We start from the raw sequence: 10,000 nt of genomic DNA, 5'->3' as shown, positions 1-10,000 counted from the left end.
TGCACCAGCCCCCCAAAACGAATCACCCCCCGAAGGACTAAGAAGCCCGACGAACGCGCGAAAACATTTAGAGAGGCCGAGCAAGCACCGGTTAGCGCGAATGCAAATAACAAACGCAACAGGCAAATTTCGAGGGACATACTTTTCGCAACAAGCTTCCACTAGGAAAGCATAGGCAACTCGTTCGAACGTCAAAGCCAACCAAATGGCAATTACCCGAGGGACACGCTTTTCGCAAGGCACCTTCCACTAGGGAAGCGCAAGCAACCCGAAGGCGAGTCGAAGACAACCCGAGGGACATGGAGGAATGCACCAGTGGAGTTCGCTGCACAGGCAGGGATCCGTCCAACTCGCACAAACCGAACACAACTCACGCGCCACGACGTACACTGTGCACCAGCCCCCCAAAACAAATCACCCCCCGAAGGACCAAGAAGCCCGACGAACGCACGAAAACATTTAGAGAGGCCGAGCAAGCACCGGTTAGCGCGAATGCAAATAACAAACGCAACAGGCAACTTTCGAGGGACATACTTCTCGCAACAAGCTTCCACAAGGAAAGCACAGGCAACTCGTTCGCACGCCAAAGCCAACCAAATGGCAATTTAACCGAGGGACATGCATTTCGCAAGGCAACTTGTACAATTACCCGAGGGACATGGCATGCTTGCCAAGGCCGTGGCTTGGCATGCTTGCCAAGGCCGTGGCATGACATGCTGCTGGCCAAGGCCGGGCATGCCATGCTGCTGGACAAGGCCGTGGCAAGGCATGCTGATGGCCGAGGCCGTGGCAAGGCATGCTGATGGCCGAGGCCGTGGCAAGGCATGCTGCTGGCCAAGGCGTTGGCATGGCATGCTGCTGCTGACCAAGGCTTGGGCTTGCCATGCTGCCGGCCAAGGCCGCGGCATGCCATGTTGCTGGCCAAGGCCGTGGCATGGCATGCTGCTGGCCAAGGCCGTGGCATGACATGCTGGCCAAGGCCGGGGCATGGCAAGCTGCTGGCCAAGGTCGTGGCATGGCACGCTGCTGGCCAAGGCCGGGGCATAGCACGCTGCTGGCCATGGCCGTGGCTTGGCAAGGTTGCCAAGGCCGGGGCATGGCGTGCTGCTGGCCAAGGCTTTGGCATGCCATGTTGCTGGCCAAGGCTGTGGCATGGCATGCTGCTGGCCAAGGCTGTGGCATGGCATGCTGCTGGCCAAGGCCGTGGCATGACATGCTGGCCAAGGCCGGGGCATGGCATGCTGCTGGCCAAGGTCGTGGCATGGCATGCTGCTGGCCAAGGCCGTGGCATGACATGCTTGCCAAGGCCAGGGCATGGCATGCTGCTGGCCAAGGCTTTGGCATGCCATGTTGCTGGCCAAGGCTGTGGCATGGCATGCTGCCCTAGGCCAACGTGCCACCGCCACCGCCGCGGGCCGCCACTCGACGCATCCCGTGCTTGGCTATGTAGTTTCGATGCCACAAGCCAATGCCACAAGCCAAGCGATGGCATGTGCCAAGCGCCCGCCTAGGCATAGGCGTGGCCTGTGGCCTGGCCATGCTGGCCAGCCTTAAGGGAGGTGCCCCCCCCTTATAATAGCCTGTTAAGCCCTTTTCAATCTGGCAGGAGGAAACATCAAGCATGTTCGAGGAGTCATAATGGGGTTTTTTTAAAAAGTAATGGTTTTTTGCCAAAACTTTCAACATGAAAGTTGTATGAAATAATTTAATACACCATAAAAAAAATTATAAAAAAATATTTGGCCACCGGAATATTTTATTTTAATTTATTTCAATTTTAATACTTAAAAAATAATAAAAATTACTAAAAATACTCAAAAAATTCTAGAAAAATTCCAACAATTATAAGATGAGGCACTAGTAATTATAGTAATTTTTTTAATTATTTTTTATTTTTAATTTATTTTATTATAATTTTTATGAGTAAATAAATAATTAAAAAGCCCGACGAACGTGCAAAAACTCTTAGAGAAACCCAGCAAGCATCGGATAGCTCGAATGCAAATAACAAACGCAACAGGCAACTTCCGAGGGACATACTTTTCCCAACAAGCTTCCACTGGGGAAAGCACTAGCAACGTGTTCGCAAGTCAAAGGCAACCAAACCGGCTATTACCCGAGGGACAAGCATTTCGCAGGGCAACATATACGTAAGTCAAAGCCAAACCAAATGGCAATTACACGAGGGACAGGATTGCTTGCCAAGGGCGTGGCATGCGATGTTCTAGCCCAAGGCCAAGGCACGCCACGCTGCGGGACAAGGCCGTGGCAAGACATGCGGCTGGCCTTGGCCTTGGCATGGCATGCCGCCGGCTTTGGCTGGGCTGCGTTGGCCTTGCCATGGAATGTTGCTGGCTTCGGATGGGCTGCCTTGGCCTTGGCCTTGGCCGTGGCATGGCATGCTGCTGGCCTTGGCCTTGGCCTTGGCATGGCATGCTGCTGGCTTTGGCTGGGCTGCCTTGGCCGTGGCATGGCATGCTGCTGGCTTTGGCTGGGCTGCCATGGCCGTGGCATGGCATGCTGCTGGCCTAGGCCTTGGCATGGCATGCTGCTGGCTTTGGCTGGGCTGCCTTGGCCGTAGCATGGCATGCTGCTGGCCTAGGCCTTGGCATGGCATGCTGCTGGCTTTGGCTGGCAGCCTTGGCCGTGGCATGGCATGCTGCTGGCCTTGGCCTTGGCATGGCATGCTGCTGGCTTTGGCTGGCCTGCCTTGGCCGTGGCATGGCATGCTGCTGGCCTTGGCCTTGGCATGGCATGCTGCTGGCTTTGGCTGGCCTGCCTTGGCCGTGGCATGGCATGCTGCTGGCCTAGGCCTTGGCATGGCATGCTGCTGGCTTTGGCTGGCCTGCCTTGGCCGTGGCATGGCATGCTGCTGGCCTAGGCCTGGCATGGCATGCTGCTGGCTTTGGCTGGGCTGCCTTGGCCGTGGCATGGCATGCTGCTGGCCTTGGCCTTGATATGGCATGCTGCTGGCTTTGGCTGGGCTGCCTTGGCCGTGGCATGGCATGCTGCTGGCCTAGGCCTTGGCATGGCATGCTGCTGGCTTTGGCTGGGCTGCCTTGGCCTTGGCATGGCATGCTGCTGGCTTTGGCTGGCCTGCCTTGGCCGTGGCATGGCATGCTGCTGGCCTAGGCCATGGCATGGCATGCTGCTGGCTTTGGCTGGGCTGCCTTGGCCGTGGCATGGCATGCTGCTGCCCTTGGCCTTGATATGGCATGCTGCTGGCTTTGGCTGGGCTGCCTTGGCCGTGGCATGGCATGCTGCTGGCCTAGGCCTTGGCATGGCATGCTGCTGGCTTTGGCTGGCCTGCGTTGGCCGTGGCATGGCATGCTGCTGGCCTAGGCCTTCGCATGGCATGCTGCTGGCTTTGGCTGGGCTGCCTTGGCCGTGGCATGGCATGCTGCTGGCCTTGGCCTTGGCATGGCATGCTGCTGGCTTTGGCTGGGCTGCCTTGGCCGTGGCATGGCATGCTGGTGGCCTAGGCCTTGGCATGGCATGCTGCTGGCTTTGGCTGGCCTGCCTTGGCCGTGGCATGGCATGCTGCTGGCCTAAGCCTTGGCATGGCATGCTGCTGGCTTTGGCTGGGCTGCCTTGGCCGTGGCATGGCATGCTGCTGGCCTTGGCCTTGGCATGGCATGCTGCTCGCTTTGGCTGGCCTGCCTTGGCCGTGGCATGGCATGCTGCTGGCCTAGGCCTTGGCATGGCATGCTGCTGGCTTTGGCAGGCCTGCCTTGGCCGTGGCATGGCATGCTGCTGGCCTTGGCCTTGGCATGGCATGCTGCTGGCTTTGGCTGGCCTGCCTTGGCCGTGGCATGGCATGCTGCTGGCGTAGGCCTTGGCATGGCATGCTGCTGGCTTTGGCTGGCCTGTTTTGGCCGTGGCATGGCATGCTGCTGGCCTAGGCCTTGGCATGGCATGCTGCTGGCTTTGGCTGGCCTGCCTTGGCCGTGGCATGGCATGCTGCTGGCCTAGGCCATGGCATGGCATGCTGCTGGCTTTGGCTGGGCTGCCTTGGCCGTGGCATGGCATGCTGCTGGCCTTGGCCTTGATATGGCATGCTGCTGGCTTTGGCTGGGCTGCCTTGGCCGTGGCATGGCATGCTGCTGGCCTAGGCCTTGGCATGGCATGCTGCTGGCTTTGGCTGGCCTGCCTTGGCCGTGGCATGGCATGCTGCTGGCCTTGGCCTTGGCATGGCATGCTGCTGGCTTTGGCTGGCCTGCCTTGGCCGTGGCATGGCATGCTGCTGGCCTAGGCCATGGCATGGCATGCTGCTGGCTTTGGCTGGGCTGCCTTGGCCGTGGCATGGCATGCTGCTGCCCTTGGCCGTGATATGGCATGCTGCTGGCTTTGGCTGGGCTGCCTTGGCCGTGGCATGGCATGCTGCTGGCCTAGGCCTTGGCATGGCATGCTGCTGGCTTTGGCTGGCCTGCCTTGGCCGTGGCATGGCATGCTGCTGGCCTAGGCCTTGGCATGGCATGCTGCTGGCTTTGGCTGGGCTGCCTTGGCCGTGGCATGGCATGCTGCTGGCCTTGGCCATGGCATGGCATGCTGCTGGCTTTGGCTGGGCTGCCTTGGCCGTGGCATGGCATGCTGGTGGCCTAGGCCTTGGCATGGCATGCTGCTGGCTTTGGCTGGCCTGCCTTGGCCGTGGCATGGCATGCTGCTGGCCTAGGCCTTGGCATGGCATGCTGCTGGCTTTGGTCGGGCTGCCTTGGCCGTGGCATGGCATGCTGCTGGCCTTGGCCTTGGCATGGCATGCTGCTGGCTTTGGCTGGCCTGCCTTGGCCGTGGCATGGCATGCTGCTGGCCTAGGCCTTGGCATGGCATGCTGCTGGCTTTGGCTGGGCTGCCTTGGCCGTGGCATGGCATGCTGCTGGCCTTGGCCTTGGCATGGCATGCTGCTGGCTTTGGCTGGGCTGCCTTGGCCGTGGCATGGCATGCTGCTGGCCATGGCCTTGGCATGGCATGCTGCTGGCTTTGGCTTGCCTGCCTTGGCCGTGGCATGGCATGCTGCTGGCCTAGGCCTTGGCATGGCATGCTGCTGGCTTTGGCTGGGCTGCCTTGGCCGTGGCATGGCATGCTGCTGGCCTTGGCCTTGGCATGGCATGCTGCTGGCTTTGGCTGGGCTGCCTTGGCCGTGGCATGGCATGCTGGTGGCCTAGGCCTTGGCATGGCATGCTGCTGGCTTTGGCTGGCCTGCCTTGGCCGTGGCATGGCATGCTGCTGGCCTAGGCCTTGGCATGGCATGCTGCTGGCTTTGGTTGGGCTGCCTTGGCCGTGGCATGGCATGCTGCTGGCCTTGGCCTTGGCATGGCATGCTGCTTGCTTTGGCTGGCCTGCCTTGGCCGTGGCATGGCATGCTGCTGGCCTAGGCCTTGGCATGGCATGCTGCTGGCTTTGGCTGGGCTGCCTTGGCCGTGGCATGGCATGCTGCTGGCCTTGGCCTTGGCATGGCATGCTGCTGGCTTTGGCTGGGCTGCCTTGGCCGTGGCATGGCATGCTGCTGGCCATGGCCTTGGCATGGCATGCTGCTGGCTTTGGCTCGCCTGCCTTGGCCGTGGCATGGCATGCTGCTGGCCTAGGCCTTGGCATGGCATGCTGCTGGCTTTGGCTGGGCTGCCTTGGCCGTGGCATGGCATGCTGCTGGCCTTGGCCTTGGCATGGCATGCTGCTGGCTTTGGCTGGCCTGCCTTGGCCGTGGCATGGCATGCTGCTGGCCTAGGCCTTGGCATGGCATGCTGGTGGCTTTGGCTGGGCTGCCTTGGCCGTGGCATGGCATGCTGCTGGCCTTGGCCTTGGCATGGCATGCTGCTGGCTTTGGCTGGGCTGCCTTGGCCGTGGCATGGCATGCTGCTGGCCATGGCCTTGGCATGGCATGCTGCTGGCTTTGGCTGGCCTGCCTTGGCCGTGGCATGGCATGCTGCTGGCCTAGGCCTTGGCATGGCATGCTGCTGGCTTTGGCTGGGCTGCCTTGGCCGTGGCATGGCATGCTGCTGGCCATGGCCTTGGCATGGCATGCTGCTGGCTTTGGCTCGCCTGCCTTGGCCGTGGCATGGCAAGCTGCTGGCCTAGGCCTTGGCATGGCATGCTGCTGGCTTTGGGTGGGCTGCCTTGGCCGTGGCATGGCATGCTGCTGGCCTTGGCCTTGGCATGGCATGCTGCTGGCTTTGGCTGGCCTGCCTTGGCCGTGGCATGGCATGCTGCTGGCCTAGGCCTTGGCATGGCATGCTGCTGGCTTTGGCTGGGCTGCCTTGGCCGTGGCATGGCATGCTGCTGGCCTTGGCCTTGGCATGGCATGCTGCTGGCTTTGGCTTGCCTGCCTTGGCCGTGGCAGGGCATGCTGCTGGCCTAGGCCTTGGCATGGCATGCTGCTGGCTTTGGCTGGGCTGCCTTGGCCGTGGCACGGCATGCTGCTGGCCTTGGCCTTGGCTTGGCATGCTGCTGGCTTTGGCTGGGCTGCCTTGGCCGTGGCATGGCATGCTGCTGGCCTTTGCCTTGGCATGGCATGCTGCTGGCTTTGGCTGGCCTGCCTTGGCCGTGGCATGGCATGCTGCTGGCCTTGGCATGGCATGCTGCTGGCTTTGGCTGGGCTGCCTTCGCCGTGGCATGCCATGCTGCTGGCCTTGGCCTTGGGGCTGGGCTGCCTTGGCTGCGGTTCTTATCACTAGACGTGCGTTGCGTGCGAAGGCGTGCAAAGGCGTGCAAAGGCGTGCGCGACCATGCGCGCAACACGCGCACCGTGGTCAAAAGACCACGCGCGCGGTATTCGCACAGGCCACGCTGCCCACGCCGCGGGCATGCCAGGCCGCCCAGGCCGTGCGCATGCCATGCCGTGCTGCCCAGGCCGGCTGCATGCCAGGCCGCCCAGGCCGTGCGCATGCCATGCCGTGCTGCCCACGCCGCGGGCATGCCAGGCCGGCTGCATGCCAGGCCGCCCAGGCCGTGCGCATGCCATGCCGTGCTGCCCACGCCGCGGGCATGCCAGGCCGGCTGCATGCCAGGCCGCCCAGGCCGTGCGCATGCCATGCCGTGCTGCCCATGTCGCGCGCATGCCAGGCCGCCCACGCCCGCGCGCATGCCACGCCATGCTGCCCAAGGCCGCGCCCAGGCCGCGCAAGGCCGCGCCCAGGCCGCCCAAGGCCGCGCCCAGGCCGCCCAAGGCCGCGCCCAGGCCGCGCAAGGCCGCCCAAGGCCGCGGTCCAGGCCGCCCAAGGCCGCGGCCGAGCCGCCCCAGGCCGCAGCCCAGGCCGCGGTCGAGCCGCAGTGCATGTAACCCAAGGCCGCATCCCAGGCCGCGCCCAACATGGGGCGTACCTGCCACTGCCTTGCCCTGGGCAAGGGAGGTGCCCCCCCCTTATAATAGCCTGTTAAGCCCTTTTCAATCTGCCAGGAGGAAACATCAAGCATGTTCGAGGAGTCATAATGGGGTTTTTTTAAAAAGTAATGGTTTTTTGCCAAAACTTTCAACATGAAAGTTGTAGGAAATAATTTAATACACCATAAAAAAAATTAAAAAAAATATTTTTTTACAGAAAATATTTTATTTTAATTTATTTCGATATTAATACTTAAAAAATAATAAAAATTAATAAAAATAGTCAAAAAATTATGGAAAAATTCCCATAATTAAAGGATGATTCACTAGTAATTATAGAAATTATTAAATTATTTTTTTCATTTTTTTTATTTTATTTTGATTTTTTTATGCCAAATAAGGGCTTTAAAAATTCGAAAAGCTCCAGAAAAATTGCAAAAAAATAGGGAATGACATTTAAAATTGATTGTAGTGCATTTTTAATTGTGTTGCACGGTTTGGGTAAGATTATAAAAGAATCATGTTCAAAAAGATCGATCGAGGCGGTGGCACGCCATGGCCTTGGCCTTGGCCTTGGCCTTTGCCCGCGGCCTTGGCCTTTGCCTTGGCCTTGGCCATGCCTTGCACAGGGACTTGGCCTTGCCCACTGCCTTGGCCTTGGCTTTGGCCTTGGCCTTGGCATGGCATGGCATGCTCGCCGAGGCCGTGGCATGCCTTGCTGCTAGCCAAGGCCGTGGCGTGGCATGCTCGCCCAGCCCGTGGCATGCCGTGCTCGCCCAGCCCGTGGCACGCCATGTTGGCCCAAGGCATTGGCATGGCATGCCGGCCAAGGCATGCTGGCCAACCCTGCACAAGGCGGTGCCATGGCATGGCATGCTGACCAAGACCGTGCCATGGCATGCTGGGCGAGGCCGGGGCATGGCATGCTGGCCGAGGCCGTGGCTTGCCATGCCGCCACGGCCGTGGCATGCCGGGCAACGGACCGGCATGGCCCAGCCCGTGGCACGCCATGTTGGCCCAAGGCATTGGCATGGCATGCCGGCCAAGGCATGCTGGCCAACGCTGCGGCACGGCGTGCTGGACAAGGCGGTGCCATGGCATGGCATGCTGACCAAGACAGTGCCATGGCATGCTGGCCGAGGCCGTGGCATGGCATGCTGGCCGAGGCCGTGGCTTGCCATGCCGCCACGGCCGTGGCATGCTGGGCAACGGACCGGCATGGCATGCTGGCCGTGGCGGTGGCACGACATGCTGGCCAAGGCAGTGGCATGGCATGTAGGCCAAGGCTAAGGCATGGCACGCTGTGGCATGGCACGCTGGCCAAGGCAGTCGCAAGGCATGCGGGCCGAGGCCGCGGCACGGCCCGCTGGGCAACGCGGTGGCATGGCATGCTGGGCAACGCCGTGGCAAGGCATGCGGGCCGAGGCCTTGGCATGGCATGCTGGCCGAGGCCGTGGCATGGCATGCGGGCCGAGGCCGTGGCATGGCATGGCATGCGGGCCGAGGCCGTGGCATGGCATGCGGGCCGAGGCCGTGGCGTGGCATGGCATGGCATGTTGGGCAACGCCGTGGCAAGACATGCGGGCCGAGGCCGTGGCATGGCATGTTGGGCAACGCCCTGGCAAGCCATGCGGGCCGAGGCCGTGGCGTGGCATGTTGGCCAAGGCTAAGGCATGGCACGCCGGGCAACGCGGTGCATTGGCATGCTGGGCAGCGCGGTGGCAAGGCATGGGGGCCGAGGCCGTGGCATGGCATGTTGGGCAACGCCGTGGCAAGACATGCGGGCCGAGGCCGTGGCATGGCATGCGGGCCGAGGCCGTGGCACGACATGTTGGCCAAGGCTAAGGCATGGCACGCCGGGCAACGCGTTGGCATGGCATGCTGGGCAACGCGGTGGCAAGGCATGCGGGCCGAGGCCGTGGCATGGCATGTTGGGCAACGCCGTAGAAGGGCATGCGGGCCGAGGCCGTGGCATGGCATGCGGGCCGAGGCCGTGGCCTGGCATGTTGGGCGACGCCGTAGCAAGGCATGCGGGCCGAGGCCGTGGCATGTCATGCGGGCCGAGGCCGTGGCATGGCATGCGGGCCGAGGCCGTGGCATGGCATGTTGGCCGAGGCCGTGGCAAGGCATGCGGGCCGAGGCCGTGGCATGGCATGTTTGGCAACGCCGTGGCAAGACATGCGGGCCGTGGCATGGCATGGCATGCGGGCCGAGGCCGTGGCACGACATGTTGGCCAAGGCTAAGGCATGGCACGCCGGGCAACGCGGTGGCATGGCACGCCGGGCAACGCGGTGGCAAGGCATGCGGGCCGGGGCCGTGGCATGGCATGTTGGGCGACGCCGTAGCAAGGCATGCGGTCCGAGGCCGTGGCATGTCATGCGGGCCGAGGCCATGGCATGGCATGCGGGCCGAGGCCGTGGCATGGCATGTTGGGCGACGCCGTAGCAAGGCATGCGGGCCGAGGCCGTGGCATGTCATGCGAGCCGAGGCCGTGGCATGGCATGCGGGCCGAGGCCGTGGCATGGCAAGTTGGGCGACGTCGTGGCAAGGCATGCGGGCCGAGGCCGTGGCATGTCACGCGGGCCGAGGCCGTGGCATGGCATGCGGGCAGAGGCCGTGGCATGGCATGTTGGGCGACGCCGTCGCAAGGCATGCGGGCCGAGGCCGTGGCATGGCATGCGGGC

The sequence above is a fragment of the Camellia sinensis genome, chromosome 6 (assembly GCF_055761805.1).
Source record: "Camellia sinensis isolate YWXY chromosome 6, ASM5576180v1, whole genome shotgun sequence".
Lineage (NCBI taxonomy): Eukaryota > Viridiplantae > Streptophyta > Magnoliopsida > Ericales > Theaceae > Camellia > Camellia sinensis.
This window is presented reverse-complemented; position numbering follows the sequence as displayed.